The 18,784-nt window shown below is 37.3% G+C and overlaps 1 protein-coding gene across 2 annotated transcripts in view; it reads right to left on the reverse strand.

Moving 5' to 3' along the window:
- The window catches only part of osbpl8 (oxysterol binding protein-like 8), a 70,771-nt gene that overhangs the window by 50,765 nt on the left and 1,222 nt on the right, over window positions 1-18,784 (reverse strand). The window lies entirely within an intron of this gene.

Consider the following 18,784-nt stretch of genomic DNA (forward strand, 5'->3'; position numbering starts at 1 on the left):
CATTTAAAGCAACCCACCAGTTTGTTTAGCAAAATTCCTCACATATTTGCTAGTCTGTGGACAATTACAGACCATTTCTTGACAGTTGCCACTACTTTTCCAGCACATTTCATGACAATATCTGACACAGACGAGCTCAAACACTCGTCAAGCAGGTACTTCAGATCATTTGCTCTTCTTCTCGGTTATAACTGCCTCTTTATCTCGACTATCACACCGTCAGTCAAACAGCCCACACAGTGAGAATAAGCAGCATAAGCATCCTCAGGTGCCACACAGACCCGGATTTAACGCATGGCCTGTCAACTGCTCAGACCAAACTTTCACTAGCGGAAACTTTTGATCTATAATTAGCAAAGTAGGTCATGGAGGGGGAAAAAACGATGGAGAGAAAGCAGAGACGGTCCAGGAGGCCTTGCAGGCTGTGAAATTGTAACAGTGTGGCGTGATACGGCTCAATTTACACCCTTTAACTGACCTGACATCCTCTTGCCTTTTTATTGTGTATATAATACTGGTCAAAGGATTTTTTAAAATATTTTTTGAAAGAAGTCTCTTCTACTCACCAAGGCCACATTTATTTGTGCAAAGAGTAAAAACAATGAAATATTATTACAATTTAAAATAATGATTTTCTACTTTAATATATTGTAAAATGTAATTTATACCTGTGATCAAAGCTGAATTTTCAGCATCATTACTCCAGTCTTCAGTGTCACATGATCCTTCAGAAATTATTCTAATATGACAATTACATTTTAAAATATATTAAAATAGAAAAGGGGTTTTAATTTATAATAATATTACGCATTTTTACTGCATTTTTGATCAAATAAATGCAGCTTTGGTGAGCATAAGAGACTTTTTTTCAAAAAAAAATAAAAAACAAAACATATTAATCCAAACTTTTCACTGGTTTGTCAAATCTTTCCCATATGTAGGTCGTTTCCAGTCTCAGACCAGGATTTAAACTTGTTAGAGAGTCACAGCTTACTGACTGGTCAACACAATGTGTGTGTGACTTCTAGAGAGACCTTGTCAAATTATCACGCCAGCGGGACGCAACCAGAAACTGGCAGACAACTGTGCACCGACATGCTTCTGAATCAACATTCATGCCTCTTGAAACTGAATATGAATCACACAACTGCTGGGAAATATCCAGAGACTGTGACTGAAACACATGGGCCGGAGATAATGGCCCGCACGTACACACACACTCTCTGCAGACCAAAGGGAATGGAAACAGCTGCAGGCGCAACTTCAAAGGAAACTTCAATGCGTTCAGTGAAACACAAAGCCGGTGCAGGTGAAAGGCTGTGGAGGGGCGCACTGGTCTGAGAACAGTGATTGAAGCCACGGGCAGTCCAGCTACCAGGAGCGGTGAGGAATATTTAGCTCTCTAAACGCCCCTCTGTTTATCTAACACCTATTCTGCCCATTTACCATGCTAATTTCAGTCACCGAAAGTGCAAACCTTCAGATTTCCTTATGCATGGGTCAGGTAATATTGCTTAAACTTCAATATTCAATATATGCATTTGCTCAGAAATGGCACAAATAAATAAAGAAACCAATATTGATCAAAAAGCCACTGTAACCAATTCACTTCAAAATGTTAAATATAGTAACATACAATAAAATGTACACTAAAAAATCTTGGGTTATTTTTTCTACCCAAGTCCTGGGTTGAGCCTTTTGGGTCATTTTTTGGGTTACATTTCCAGTGTTTGGGTAGTTTTTGTGTTACCCAGATCCTGGGTCAGACGTAATAGCCCAGTGTTTGGGTAGTTTTTGTTTTACCCAGCTCCTGGGTCAGATGTAAGATCCTGGGTCAGACACAACCCAGTGTTTGGGCAGTTTTTGTTTTACCCAGCTCCTGGGTCAGACGTAACAACCCAGTGTTTTGGTAGCGATCTTGGGTCAGACGTAACAACCCAGTTTTGGGTAGTTTTTGTGTTACCCAGATACTGGGTCAGACATAACAACCCAGTGTTTGGGTAGTTTTTGTGTTACCCATGTCCTGGGTCAGACGTAACAACCCAGTGTTTGGGTAGTTTTTGTGTTACCCAGCTCCTGGCTCAGACGTAACAACCCAGTGTTTTGGTAGCGATCTTGGGTCAGACGTAACAACCCACTTTTGGGTAGTTTTTGTGTTACCCAGATACTGGGTCAGACGTAACAACCCAGTGTTTGGGTTATTACAAACTGATTCAGGAAAATGAATCAAACCTCCCAAATCGTATATTAGAGACACTATTGAAATATCTCTATCTTAACACTCTCAAGTCATGTCACATTAAAATGGAGTGCTGTTGTTTGACCTTAAAAAGCAGTCTGAAGCACCATGTGGGTAAAGAAAAAAATCCCCGGAGGCTGTTTCTTCTTATTGATCCCTCAATGCAATTTTCCAAGGACATTTAGTCTTTATTTGAGTTATTGACGTCCTGTCAGGGTGTAAAAACAGTGGCGTATGACAAGAACTAGCTGGTTTAGGTCAGCAGTTACCATCAACTCTGAACATTTTATATGTTTTCCTTATTAAACACACCTGAATCAACTTGTTAGTAGAGACTCAAAGACCTGAAATGGGTGTGTCAGATAAGAGAGACAAGCAAAATGGGTACGAAAAAAAAAAAAAAAAAACCCCACAAGAAATTAATTTTAGGCCTTTTGCTTCTAGAACAAACCACAAAAGTGGAAAAAAGAGAATCAGTAAATTCTGAAACTGGAAACAGAAAATCTGTTTGCAGAAGTAAAACCACAATGGGTCGAAATAAACCAGAAGAGCGGAGGACAACAAACAGCATTGTTTCAAAATGATTCCTTAATTAGCTTTGCGATTTCACACTGAATAATAAAGCAAAAAATCCAAAACCTTTCTGTAAATTTTCCCACAGACAGAAGTCTAGGTGACAGCCTGTGACCGTCAACACTCCCACCTACACAATAACACTCAATCTGTGAGAACATACGAGACAAACTCTGAGAACTTCATGAGAGACGTCAGATCTGTGAGCAGATACAGGTCGCTGTGGTTCTATGAGAGAAAATGTCCAACCTACTGTCACAGCAGAGCAATAAAAACATTCAGGTAGATGGTCTAATTTGATTCAATCTGCATGACCCAGTTTCTCTGCTGCAGCTGGAGGGTTTCGTCTTTAACAGCATTTACTCCACAGATGGTTACAGAGTGTCTGCTTATATTTTAGGCCCTGTTTACACCTGGTATTAAGATGCGTTTTTGTCGAGCGGATCACAAGTTGACGAGAGAGACACATTCCCATAAACACCTGGTGTTTCAATCCGTCGCTTTTGTCCTCTTTCAACCACTTCTGTCATGATTTCTTCGAGGGGCGGGTCTATGGGCGGGTAAATGTATGAGTTTTTTCAGATCTTTCCATCGAATGGACAAAATATGTTTGCGCAATTTACATATGAGCGCAAAAGGATACAATATAAAAACATATGCAGAGCAGCGTAGATCGCTGTGAGTGTGTGTTAGAAATCAGGAGTGGTGAGAGAACATTGTGCTTGGTATGTTTTTCATCTTCAAACCAAACTTAGGTCTTCAGCTGACAAAGTTTAAATCCCATCTGGCCCATAATGTTCAGTTAGGTCAGTAAGCGGTCTTTTGTGGCTGTTTGAATGCATTCGACCACATGAGCGTCAACACTATGAAAGCAATCCGGTTTCATCTAAATCTGGAAATGGTCAAAAGCTCAAAACATTTTAGACCCTGTTTACACCTGTATTTAGCGTCGTCCACTTGTGATCCGATTGATGAAAACACTTTTTAATACCAGATGTAAACAAGGCCTTAGGCCGCGTATCCACCAAAGCATGAAAACGCTAGGCGCTCTGCTGAAAACGGCTATCTGTGAGTGCTTTGGCAGCGCAGCATTTTTTTTTCATTTGAGACGCTTTGCTGCTATGATATGGAATTTCCACGGCACTGTTACTCGTAACTGATTTTGCAGATAATTTGTTTCAGGCTAAAAATTTTGACACAATGTTATGTATGTTTGAAGACCAGCAATATTAATTTCTCATCCATTTTGTTCCATTCTCTGCTTGTTGATGTTGTTGTACAGCAAGAATGTTGTGACAGTTGGTCGGTGATGTATTTGTCCCACCCCTCCTCCACTCTGATTGGACGGCTGGCTAAAAAGTGACAGTGATGAGCGCAGCGTTTTACTCAAAGTTAAACATTCTTCAACTCTGGTAAAAAACGCAGAGCGTTCAGCGCCTCGTTCAGGGCTCGAAATTAACTTTTTTACTTGGTAGCACTGGTGCTCCCAACTTCAAAAAGTTAGGAGCACCAGCAAAAATTTAGGAGCACCACAACTAAAAAGCCTTGTCATTCGCTTGTCCAAATAAAAAAAGTTGCTTGTCTGGAAAAAATAGGTTTTTTGTGTTGTAAATATAATTTACTAAAGCAATATTCTCATCAGTGTTCACTCAGCTTTGACATTTAAATCTGCATATTTGTGGTATTTACCCAGAGGGCATTTTTTTTTTACCTATATAAAGGGCTTTTCCCCCTAATCTTATTAAATGCTTCATCTTTCATTTTAAATTCTTAAATTTGATCAATAAATGCAATTAGAATAGTAAGATACTATAGGGCTGTTACCAGTCAAATTAAATAATTTACACTGAAAAATTACAACTGCATTAAATAATGTTATGAGATTGTTTTAATTTTTTTTGAATAAACAAATAAGAAATGTTGGAATGAATGATTACTTTTAAAACATGAAACTAAACCGCCAGTAGGTGGTGGCAGGTGACCGTGTTAACAAGTGAGTAATTGAGTCATTCATTGAAACGATTCGTTCGAACGGATGATTCATTCAATAATGACGCAGTTGTTTATGAATAGGTCATTGATTCTTTGACTCAATCAATTCGTTCAAAATGCTGAATCATTCAGTAATGAAAGAAAACACGATTGTGTTGTCATGAAATGTGCGATGGTTCTGCTGTGATCGTTGTTTGGAACTATTTTCGCCGCTGAAAACAGAACAAAAACCACTCTAAAATGTAAGTGATTTCATTTTAACTACTTTTTACAGTTCATTGACCTGTTGTATGAAATCAGTGTTACATTTTCAATTGTGATGCTTTATTCAGGATATTCAGGAAAACTGTACTCTTGGTCCTGTAATGTTGCTTAACTGTATCATATGTCTTAAATATAAAAACTTAAGTGTTAATGTCGAGTCGTGTGTGACGGTTCTTTCTTCAGCTCTTTATATTTTGCGCGCTAGCTCCCTGTCACGTGACAACGGAGCGCAGTGAAAGGGAGTGATTGATGGCTAATATTAACCAACCTAAAATCTGCTTTAAACTTAAAAAAAATAGATGAAGTTTAATTGGTTGTGTGATAGAACGGTTGACCGGTCACTGTATCAGCAGCTCACAGCAGGGACATGCTGTGCTGTAATTAGCGAACATTTGGTAGAGAAATGAAAACAGGTAGCACCTCAACAATTATTTGCACTCGCGCACATGCTCCCAAATATATTTTAAGGTCGCACACGTTAAATTTAGGGAGCATATGCAACTAAAAGGGTCGCAATTTCGAGCCTTGCTCGTTACGCTCCAGGCGTTTAAAAAAACACGGTGAAAACAATTGGAAAAGTACGTTAGCCACTGGAAAAAATGCTTTGGTGGACACACACAGCCTAAAGCAAGCTTTGACAAGCTGTTTCGAACTCCCAAAACAACTTCGTTGATTTCGCCTGATTTTGTTCAAAATTACGTCACATCAGTTCGTTCCTCAATTTTGCATAAAGTACATCGGAGCCTTTGGTTTTAGAGACTGAGTTACCTTATATGCTTGAAATTAGACGTATAGGGTAAAGAGCATCTTATTACATTCATATGGACAAAAATATGCATATGCCCTAAAGTTCAAGATAAGTCATCATGTGCGATGAGAGAATTTTTCAATGAACATCCCAGTCCCTGTAAAATTCAGGCAAATGTGTGTCACTCATACTACAACAGGTACCACTAACTATATTATTCCTCTAAATAAACAACCAGCTGTAATTCATTTGAGTGCTTGATTACCTTACTAAAAGACAATTTAATAAGTCTCTTAGCACTTCAACGCAATCCCTCTCTATTATTGTGCTGTTCCTCTCAGAATGAGTGTGTCTCTGGCCCAGGTGGCAGCAGTAGATAAAAGGTGTGTGTGTTTCAGTAAAAATATCTTCTTTTCACACATCTCTAACCAGACTCCCTCTGAGCTCAAGCGACTCATCTACCCCACCGACACGCTGAACAAACCACCCTGTGTCACACATACTGCCCCATATGGATTCACACAACCACAGAGGCTCACACGTTCATTTAGATCAGGTTGATAATATGCTTAATGAGTCATATTGTACATATTTGCAGCACTGTTCCTCTGAATACCAATAATAATGCAATTACACAGGCTGTTTTTGCCATTTTTATATTTATAAATGACATTTGCTATTAGCGGCTAACCTCTTTGCATGAAATGAGTAACAACATTCTTACCAAGTTTATAAATTCTGAATAGGTGTTGATACGTGTCAAATGTGTGTTTTGTATATTGTGTATATATATAATATTAGTAGATATAAGTAAATGTATTTTTTTATTATTATTATTAGATATTTTATTATTATTTATTTTTTATTAAATATTATTTAAATGATATATGTATATATAATTTAAATAATTTTATATTTAATTATATATATATATATATATAACTATTATATATAGTTTTATATTACATTTTATTTCTTTTATTTTATATTATTACATATATACACAATTATTTTAATTAAATGTATTAAGTATAGAATATGAATAAATGTATTTATTTTATTTATTATTAATTGTTAAATATTTTATTATTAATTATTTTATTTATTAAATATTTATTATTTAAGTTATACACACAATTCATTTCATTTATTCATTTTTGGAAAATAATATTAAAATAAAAAAATATACTTTGTTATAAAAAAACTTAGTAACATTACTGATTTAACAAAGTACAATTACTACATACAATTAATTTCTCTTTTATTTTTATGTTTCATATTTTTATATGTTCTATCCAAAGTTATTTACAGCAACGTCACGTCTTTCTCAAGGCCCCAGTGCTGATGGTCCATGAATAAACCCTTGAACCTTTCACCTCTCAGTTCGAAACACTGCTCACTCCACAGAGCTGATGATATGCGGCCGCTGCAGCCTGTCAGCACGCCGCTGTCACTCTCTTGCTTTCTCACTCTCCTTCTCTTTTCAGCACCAGGCTTAGACAGATTAGCGGGTCAGATCTGTGTTACTAAGGAGTAGAAGTCTCTGCCCACATCAGAGAGGGTTTCCATGACGTAACCTCATCAGTTAGACACCCTGATTGTTATCGTGAAATGTTCTTCAAAATCTACCGTATTACCGTCTCCCACCACTGAAGCATTTATAGAGCACGCAAAACAGCTAAGCCAAGGGATAAACAAGTGTCGACTAAATCTAATTCAATCTTATAATGAACAGACCACTAGACAACTGTTATATGACTTTAAGTGGCTTAACTTCCAAGACCTTCTAGTGTTTTTGTACCAGGAGGAGACGATGAGTAATTTCTCCCAAAGATCATGATTTGTATAAAAACGTCTGCAAGTAAGTTTGTAGTAATCACAAAAAATAAACAATATGTGAGGAGCTTAATACTTGCATTAAATCTTAAAATTTAAAAGGGGACCTATAATGCCCGTTTTACAAGATGTAATATAAGTCTCTGGTGTCCCCAGAATGTGTCTGTGAAGTTTCAGCTCAAAATACCCCACAGATCATTTATTATAGCTTGTCAAATTTGCCACTATTTGGGTGTGAGCAAAAACACGCCGTTTTTGCGTGTGTCCCTTTAAATGCAAATGAGCTGCTGCTCCTGGCCTCCTTTCCAGAAGAGGGTGGAGCTTTAACAGCTCGAGCTTCATTTGCTGAATAACAAAATGAGGCCAAAATGAGGATTGTCAGTAACGGTGTTCAGCCTTACATTGTTCAAACCGGAGTCGACACTGATGGAGAGACTCGGGAAGTTAAAACTTTTAGAATGAAACTGGACGTTTCTGAATGGTTAGTGGATAAATGTATGCAGTTGCTGTGGAGTTGATTCAACTCATCGACTAGCATGTGCCGTCATGTTAATCTTTTGTGCAAATCCAGTGTTAAATTGACCCTCGTTTGTGAAGCAGTCCGGCGTAAAATGAAGGCATGGCAACAACATGGCCTCTCCCCCTTTGTTGCATGTCCTCAGGGGCAGGGTTTATGTAAATTTTAGGGTTAGTGATGTCACTAACCCGGGAAGAAACTTATTGTAGTCCTCACCAGTTCATACCAAAATATCTCCTTTTGCATTGAACTTTGAAGTTACGTTGTAACTTTGCAGATGTTGTTTATGCTCTAACAGCAACATTACACACTACCTAAAGTGAAATCATAATCAACCACCCCTTTAACAAAAGTAATGCTTGACTAACAACATATTTAAAAGCCAAAAGATAGGAAGAGGAACTAGAAAAAGAGCACGGAACAAAAACTTATTGGCCTAAAGTGAGAAGCACTTTAATACTAAAAGCTTTTTAAAAGTGTCATGCAGTGTAACAGCATTTAAATATGAGGTTCTTCAAAATAGTAAATGAAATATCGGCATTCAGGTGAACTTCCACGTATGCCAGAAGGCAGAAGTTTGAGATAACACAAATCACCCACCCTGACACACATCCAGCCGGCTTGTGACATCACCATGTGACATTTTTATGAGCAGCATCATTTAATAACAGAGCCAGGAAATATAATTATGTAATAAGAGCCACACAAAAGCCAAACTGCGTCGTACATCCTTAACCTCAGGGCACCAGCTTCAAATACTTACAAAGATTTCCCTCCAAATAACAGCCTCTTCATCCTTTAATATTCAATTAGAGAAGATGTGCACGTCAATGTGTCTTAAAGTGGCCTGAGTGTGTTTTCAATTAAAGAGAATTTAAACCTCTGCCCGAGGCGAAGCAATAATCTCGCAATTACACCGACTAAAGACAGACGGCGAGGACAACAATCATCCCTTTGTGTCAATGTGTCAGTGGCGTCTTTAAAGGCCACACAAAACTCGGTTATTCAGTGCTGAAGGGGAGGCAGAAGGTGTGGAATAGCAGTCATACCAACCCATTATCAAAGAGAGAGAGTCACACCCAATGTAAAGCATTCAGCGCACCACCCCCCCTTCTCATTGCTCCATAAAACATCTGCTTTGTGCCCTATTTTTAATGCAACTTCACCATTTTTGCATCATCTATCCTGTTATGTTGTTTTAAATTCTGGCTTAAAGGGATAGTTCACCCAAAAATAAATCATTTACTCACCCTCAGGTTCCAAACCTGTATGGAATTTATTTCTTCTGCTGAACACAAAAGAAGATATTTTGAAGAATGTCGGTAACCAGACCAGTCGTTACTGGTTTTATCAATAGCTTCATAGCAAGTGGAATTGTACCAGCCACTTTTAAACATGCCATAGTCCAACCGTTGTTAAAAAAGAATCATCTTGATCAGCATGATCTGAATAACTACAGACCCATTTCTAAATTATCTTTAATTAAAAAAAGTTGTCTATTCTCAGATTTCATGTTACCTGAATACTTTTAATATTTTTGACACATTTCAGTCTGATTTTAGAGAACTCCGCAATGAGATTAACAACGCTCGCAACGTGGATCATAGATCACATACGGAAGGGAGTAAGGGTGTTTCAAGTTATGGACATGTTGCAAATAGCGTTGTCTCAGTCTGCATCTAGTTTTGTGAAATGAAAGAACGTTTAGCCAATGTTTAGCCAGAGTGTTGTGTTTGAACAAGTTGTAGGGGTGACGTTGCATGTTCTCTCTCTCTTTCTCTAAAGTATCTTTTGCGCCCAGATGCATTCTCAGGTACTGAAATTTAGCATAGATTGATTTAATGGGAATCGGTACTCAGTAGTACTGACGTAATCCGGTCAGTGCCCTTAAAAGTACCGAGCTCAGTACCCAACACAAGGATATTGTACTTTCTCTTGAACATGGTTCTTGCTGTATTTAAATTTAAATGCAGCATTATTTTTTGACTTAAGTGCAGCATTTTGACACAGTATACCATGCCATCCTTTTACAAAGACTTGCTGGGTTTCAGGGACCTATGCTGAATTGGTTTGCATCTCACATTAAGGACAGAACTTTCTTTGTTAATTTGGGGAAATGTTTCTCATCTCGTGCTCAAATCTCCAATGGTGTTCCACAGGGCTCTATTCTGGGTCCTCTTCTTTTTGCCTTATATATGCTTCCATCTCGGTCATATTATTCAGAAACACAATTTATCATATTATTTCTATGCCGACAACCCTCAGATTTATCTTTCTGTTAAAACAACAACTGTTCTGTGTCTATACTGTTTGCTGGATGGAATTTTTAGTTAAGTAATATAAAACTGAAATAATTGTTTTTGGCACAAAAGTTTTGTCTTCTGGCATTGTTAATCAGCTTGGTCCCCTCTCTTCTAATGTATGTGACTGTGTTAAAAACGTTGGTGTTATTTTCGATCCCACATTGTCTTTTAATAAGCAGATTTCTTTCAGCTAAGATCAATCGCTAGAACCAAGAAGATGCTTTCTATGAAGGACCTTGAAACTGTAATTCATGCTTTTACAACATCAAGGTTGGATTGCTGTAATTCAATCTGAGTTTGCCTAAAACAGCTCTGGAACAGTTGCAACTCACCTCTTGCGTCTCTACACTGGCTAACGGTCAAGTTCAAACGCGGGACACAAGTCTAGAGATGAGGTTTTTTGCGTGAAATGCTGTAAAAGACATGAGACTCAAGCACAACAGTCAAACATGTACCAAAGAAGCTTTCAGTGAAGTTTTCTAAAAGAACCATTTTTTTTCTTAGTGTGAAGAACATTTTCAAAATCTAAAGAACCTTTTTTCCACAACAGAACCTTTTGTGCAATGCAAAGATTTCATGGATGTTAACAGCTCTTCATTGAGCCATAGATGCCAATAAAGAACCTTTATTTTTAAAAGTGCACCTCCTCTCTCTGTGCCTCTCCTCACAGTCGGCCGTGTTCCCCACCGTTCACCTCTGCGAGTGATCTATATTTAGTTCAGCCCACAGAACGCGTCCAGGAGCCCCAACAACAGCTCTCAGCTGGGAATCTGTGCCATGCGGGAGAGCAGAATTCCTTCAGTCGAAACAAAACCTCATTAACATGACAAGTCAAGTAACCCGCTCGTCCCTCAGTCACACTAACAAACACTGACCCCTTAACCAGAGGGTACAGTGAAGGTAAAAAAGTATCTCATGTACTTTAGTAGTTTGAAATCTACTTTTAACAACCAAAAGAAAAGGATTCATTTAAGGTCACTCTCAAGGAGAAAACTATGATGGTGAATCTTTTTACAGACTTCTTTTGTTCTTTCTCTTTCAAGCATCTCAGCAAAACCCTCAGGCTAAGCAATGACAATATATTTAACAAAGAGGATTGAAAGTGCATTGCAGAAACACGTCTCAGTAGGTTTTCTCCTTATTGCACAGATTAACCAGTCAGGGCACGATCACTGGCACACAGACACTGGCAGAGGAATGTTTTGTTGGGTTAATTTTTCACGCAGGTCATATATTGCTAACACGGTAAGTGTCTCATTTATGCACTATTAGAAACACCAAACAGAATTGACAAAAATAAAGTCTCAAACACTCTGCCATTGGTCAGTGAATACTAAAACTATTAAAAATGTTGGTTGAAATAAAAAGCTAAAATAACATAAATGGAAGATGTAAAACTTAGGCTAAACTAAACGAAAATTAGAAATGTTGAAGCACTAAAACTGCTAACTGGAAGTAAAAAAAAACTAAACTAAAACTACACCTGAAATAAAAATAAATGAAACAAATATTAATATAAAAAAAAAAAAAATCCAGATTTTATCCAGATGGGTTTTTGAAAGTCTAGACAACAAAAAAATTGATTTTTTCAAATCTGAGGTGGTTTGAAATGCGATTCCAATCATATTTTTACAGATGAGTCTCCGTCTGGACGTTCTGGCTGTTCAAATCAGATTTCAAACTGTCTTTTGCATCACTCAACACGACACACAACAATAACGTCAAAACTGGGGATGGAAATGCCATAAAGTATTCATACAGTGTTCAAATGACATGTCCAAAGATTTCAGCATTTTCCTGTGCACTGGAGGAGTTCTGCACAGCGACTTGACAGGGCGTTTATTTGCAGAGCGAGATGATGCACCTCTATTTTTCCTGCATCCGTTTGGAAAAGCCTTATCTCATACATGGGTACGGCTACATTGTTACCAAAGCAACACATGCAGACAGGTTAGTTATGTCTGGACACACAAATCTTATTTGATCAGTTGCAATTAATAGTGTGCCTGAAAAGTTCTGATTTGAAACTCATATTTGCCTGTAGTCTGAACATAGCCTAAGTGCCTCGTCCAGCATGTCTGTCGAGAAACGCACATTATTCACTCCTCACTGACATCACAGCTCTGAGTTACTGCTCTGTCCACACAAGCTCAGTTCACTGGAGGAAAGTCCACACCATTAACCTCAGCTGACACCACAGCACAGACTCTTTACCAGACCGAGCTGCCAGAAGAATAACAGACTCAAGAAAAGGCATGCTGTGTGCTTAATCATAAATCAAACAACTTATGACCCCGAGGCTGTGTTACAGAAACATCCCATCTTAAGTCTGATCCTCGTATAGTCCAAGATTTTGTTGCTGTCAGGTGGAAACCTTGCACGTCCAAAACCGCTACTTTTAAAAAAATAAAAATATTTTTGTATTTTTAAAATAATTAAAGACTGTGCTGTCAAAGTTGACTTTGTGGCTTTATATATGGTCAGACTCTTGCATATGTCATTATATTATTAACATTTTACCAAAATCAATGTCAAATGGAGTTAGAAGGTTTTTGACCAGCGAAACATATGCGTTTTGTCATTATAATGGCGCCATCTAAGGCAGTAAGTGCTTCGCATTACGTTTTCATCAACAAGTTTATTGTAGCTATGTGGGTGCTCAGTTTTTCCTGTCATTTGGCCAAAATCTCATGTTATAAAAGATGAAGTGCTTCACACAGGCTATTTAAGACAATACTGGCTATGACTCAATGACAAATGCTAGACTAAGATACTCTTCTCCACTCCTCAAATACATAAAACTTTAGCCTTTATATATATATATATATATATGTTTCTTGAGTAAAGAAACTGCTGTACTTATTCAAACAGACAGTTCTTTATTTACCCTTGCATTGCAAACAAGCAGAGAAGTGTGTGCGGCTCTTCATTCACAATAGTTTTGGGTGGAGTTATGAGGTTTGACTGACAGTTTGTGGATCCAATAGAGTTACGAGGTTCAGCCACAAGCTCTTTTTAATACTTTTCATTGGTTAAATATTTGCAAAACCTTCAGACTTGTTGTCAAAAGTACCGACTTCGGTACCAAGTCGGTACTGAAATTTTAAAAATGTGAGGCTTTGGGTGTGTCACGATGTGTGGCTGTAGATAAAGCACATGACGAAGGAGATATTTGGAAAGTCTTTTAATCTACTAATAATAACAATAAACAGGAGAATAGCAAGGGAAAGTACAAACTGAGGTAAACTAATACTAGACAAAAGGTGCGTTCACGCCATATCAATTACTGTAACTACGAGATTCTGGCTCGTAAAAAGCGTCCATGTCCTCGTAGACCTCGTAATTACAGTTTGCAAGCTGGGACTTTTCTGAAAGCTCCCACGTGTACCACGTGGCCGCTGTACCACCTGACCGCTGTAGATTCATTTAGGTGTTGATAGTGGTGCCATAGAAATGCATAATTCCCAGTCAGAGGATGTGAACAGCTTCGAATATAATGTCACGTGTTGTTATTTCAAGATTACGGTAATTACGCGGTTGCATGAATGCAGTTAAAAGACCAGACAGAAACAGAGGATTAAATACATGGCGAACAGAGGACTATATAACAAGACACACCTGAAACGAGGACTCTAATCAAATCAGTAACCATGGATACAAACAGGGAGAGAACGAAGGAGAACTGAACTAATTAATTAGAAGATAACAATGGCACTCAAACATGAACTGAACAGAAAAACAGATCAAAAAAGCAAAGGCAAAACAGACATAATCCTGACAGAGCACTGTTGAGCGGATTTGTAAACACTTCTGATTGGCCATTGTGTTAACAAGCTCAACAGATATGTCTGTGATTGGCAGAACACTACTTCAGACAGACGTAAAGGTTGATCAATAGTAATAATTTATAAAATAATAATAATAAATAAATAAAAATCACAAATATGGAGATGCAATCTCCACATAAAAACACTTTAGCCAGTAAACAACCACCTAGCAACCTCCCATAACACCCTAGCAACAATACAGAGATGCCCTAATAACACACAACACCCTTCACTTCTTCACTAATCATTGAATCATTTTCCTGTTATCACTGTTTTGAATCAAGCGCTACACTGTAAACCCTAACGCTCAAAATACTTCATTGGTTTGAGTAGGACAAACTTAAATTGAACAAATTAGTTCAGTTAAATTAACTGTTATTAGTATTTAGAACTTTCTTTTTCTTTTGAGTTCACAGCACTGACATATTTCAAGTAAACTGAACGGTTTCATTGTTTTGAGTTGGATGAACTCATTTCTTTTAATTTAGACTAACTTAAGTTTAACTGAAACTGGGCTGGGATTTCTATTTCCCAGCATGCTTTGCCCATGGCACTTGAAAGGGAGAATAAATGCTAAAATTCAGTGTTATAATGTTTTTTGTGCAAGATTAATGGTAATGGAGATTTAGTAGTGATTCATGTTTTGTTATGCTAATTTAGAAGAGTTTCTGTTAATGTGGGTTTTTGGAGAGTTATTATCATGGTGACAGGTGGCGCATGTAGCTTGGTTTGAGAGCAGGTAAGTTACATGTTTTAAGATGCTGTACTCATTCAGTAAGTGCTATACCACGCTAATTTATCATGTTAACGTTAAATTAGCAAGCTGGCATTTTCTGAATTTTCTTAGAGTTTACAGTGAAGTAAATAACTCATCTGATTTGCAAAAACTCAAAATAAAAAAAGGTAATTAACTAAATATTTTATGTTAATTGTTATCAAAATGTATGAGTTAGCTAACTTAGTACTTCAAGTTAGGAGCAATTATCATGCATGAGTACTACAAACTCAAAACATGATAGTTCTGCTTACTTAAAATTGGGAACATCATAACTCAAAAAATTTGATGTAACTGATTACCTCAAATTTTGTGTTAGCCCCACTTATTTGGGTTTATAGTGTATATAAATAAAGGTAACTTGACTAATCTATTCTTGAAACTTGGCAATTTGCACTGCAAATATTGTTGACTTTCTTATAAGAAATTACTTGTGATTATGTTCATTTGTAAGTCACTTTGGCTAAAAGCATCTGCTAAATGAATAAACGCAAATGTAGCATCGCAGCAGCATGTTTTGAACGGGCAAATACCGCTCACATCTTCTACAGAAAAATTAAAAATCTACTCATGTAAATTAAATGTTTCTATTACATTAAACACTTCATCTCAGAAGTGTTTGAATCAGATTTTATGTTGTGCATTTCCTGTTTTAAGACTTTCAAAATCTCACACAGGAAACAGCTTCTGTTCTCACCTGATCTCTGTTTCATTTGATACAATGAAGCATTTCCAGCATGTCACGTTGTGTTTATGAATCTACCCATCAAAAAACAAACTGCATCCATCTCATTAAACAGCTAGAGAGCACTGATTCACACATTTTCCAAGACACGCAGGCCAGTTTCACCCTCTCAAATCACGAGACGCTTCAGATCTCAGACGCCCCTCACAGGTTTGACATTCAGAGCCTTGTGAAGGACACAAGAGAAACCATAATGAAGGTGACGGATTTAATGAGGATTAAAACTCCATTTGATTTGGTATCCAGGCAAAACTGAAGGCAGTACTGAGAGATTACGGACACAGCCTTAAGGGCGTCCATGTCAGCGGGACAGATCATTAATATAAATGAAGCGTTGCGACTCTGCCGGGGTGCCGAGGGTTTGCACCTGAGCACAAGCCTCATGACCAGGCGAAAATAGCTGTAAATTTGTATGCTGGACATTGCCATTTGATACTAGTAAGATTCAACTGTTAATTGTTAACAAACATGTCTTTGAATGATTCATAACAAGTAGAGATGCACCGGTCAAGCGGCCATTTTTTAGCCTCATTTTGTCTGATCTCTGTTCTGGACTTGCACACAAACGGCATTGCAATAATTTCCCAAAATGTCATTTGTGTGGAAATATTACAGGACGTTAACAGGCCGGGACACTCTTAGACGGATGCAAAGAGGAGAGGAAAGCACAGAAAATACTGTACAAGCTTACTGCTCACGATGCTCGAAATATTGGAAGAAAAATACAAATACTGATTTGAGGGTGAGGGTTTATATGAATGTATCTCTGAAGAGATCTGACTGTTCAGAAACGTTTCAATGCATTTTCTTTTCCTCTTACCTCCATACAAAGTAGTTTATAAGCGCAGCGCTGTAAAGCGGTACTCAAAGAAACCGCTGCTATTCCATAAATGCCACCTACTGTCAGAGAGTGAAATTACATTTTCATTCAGTCCGTCGGCTGTTTTTGTTTTGTGCAGGTACACACTAAAAAATGCTGGGTTAAAACAACCCATTTGCTGGGTTTGTCCATTTTTAACCCAGCATTTTTTAGTGTTGGGTTAAATGTTGGGCAAACCTGCTGGTTAGTTTTAGTTAACTCAACTATTGATTAAAAATTACTATATGGCTGGCTTAAAATGAACCCAAAATAGGGTGGAAATTAAAAATCAGACACATAATCACTAGAGGCAACAATAATAATTAAAAGGTGAACATTTATTAATAAGCAATTTAACATTTAAAAAAATGCTGGGTTAAAAACAACCCAAGTTGTTTTGAAAATGGACAAACCCAGCGATTAGGTTGTTTTAGCCCAGCAAATGGGATGTTTTAACCCAGTGGTTGGGTTAAATATTTGCCCAGCCTGCTGGGTAGTTTTATTTAACTCAACTATTGTTTAAAAATTACTGTATTGCTTGCTTAAAATGAACCCAAAGTTATTTTGGGTTGATTTTAAGCGAGCCATATATAGTTTTTAAACAATAGTTGAGTTAAATAAAACTACCCAGCACATGGGGCAAACATTTAACCCAACCACTGGGTTAAAACAACCCATTCGCAGGGTTTGTCCATATTTAACCCAACTTGGGTTATTTTTAAACCAACATTTTTTATAGTATGTTTTGTGTAGCATAATATCACAAAGATAAAGTCAGACCATTCTGTTTGTACTTTAAATTTTGAAATTACTACAATCTAATTTAAATCAAAATCAACTGCTCATGCTACATGTGCATCATCTTTGCATGAGTCGTGATTAAAATGCAGTGATTACCTCTTATTACAAATGGCTACAGATATTTTTTTGTTTGTTTGTTTAAGGCCACTTTGGCCTGTTATAGAGCAAATAAACAACAAATAAATTTGCTTAAACAAAGTCAAAGAACCGTAGCGGAATCGGCCAAAATCAGAATCGGAATCAGCCATGAAAAATCATGATTGGTGCATCACTAATCACAAGAGTCATGTGTTGTGAATAAGACTACACTGGTCGCATTGTAAGTTTGTTCAAGTCCAACAATTAACCTTAGTTTGTCAGGAACTAGATCTTCTAGCTTCCAGTATAAAATAGTATGCAATTACATCCAGAAATAGTTGGACAACGCTTAGGATTCTGTCCTCAGCTGCTAACACTATGCAAAATAAGACGACAAACACACCAGCAGTGTCAATAACGCACAACAACACAGGAATGGAAACTCTATTTGACATGCAAATGACGATCACTGTCTCTCGTAATGTTTTGTTTGAGTTGTACACATGCACTTTCCTACGAAGCAAACGATCTGTTGGGAAATTGCTGATGAATAATGCACCGACAATGAGACAAACATTTCTGGATCTTGAACACAGATCTATATCAGAGTCACACGACAGCGTTTGACATCAGAGGTGTACCACACACTAAAAATATTTACAACAGGTTTAGGATGAAATGTTTAGATAGCAGATGTTACAGCTAAATAAATACAACATACACCTTGCATTTCACAAGCTCACTTCAGCATTGTGGCACAGAAAGCTATGTGGAAGTGTGCGCTCGGGTTTCTGAACACCAATCTGCCTCTAAAGGAGAAAGTGGAAACATGAACCTTTACGCAAAGGTCAGAGATACACACAAAAGAGATGCGGTTGGTATCCGTTCTCATCTGATCTAAGACGAAACAGGCTAAACTGTGCAAATGAGAATAAGTTTTGTGGTCAAATTAAATGGTTCATGTTACTGAATACTAATTAATTTTTTATTATTTTGTGAGGCTGCTTCTAATGACACATAATTATTGTTATTACATAGTAATTCAGTACTGTAATATGTTGTTATCCATTAATTAGGCTACTTCTATGCTAATTGGAGATTTACCACACATCACATTGAAAACCACAGTGGGACGAGGTAAATATTGGGTAAATAAACCAATACATTTCATGCCAACATGATAATATATTTTTAAAAGGGTCCTTTATAAATAAATAAATATGGTAA

The sequence above is a fragment of the Ctenopharyngodon idella genome, chromosome 4, assembly GCF_019924925.1.
Source record: "Ctenopharyngodon idella isolate HZGC_01 chromosome 4, HZGC01, whole genome shotgun sequence".
In the NCBI taxonomy this organism is placed as follows: domain Eukaryota; kingdom Metazoa; phylum Chordata; class Actinopteri; order Cypriniformes; family Xenocyprididae; genus Ctenopharyngodon; species Ctenopharyngodon idella.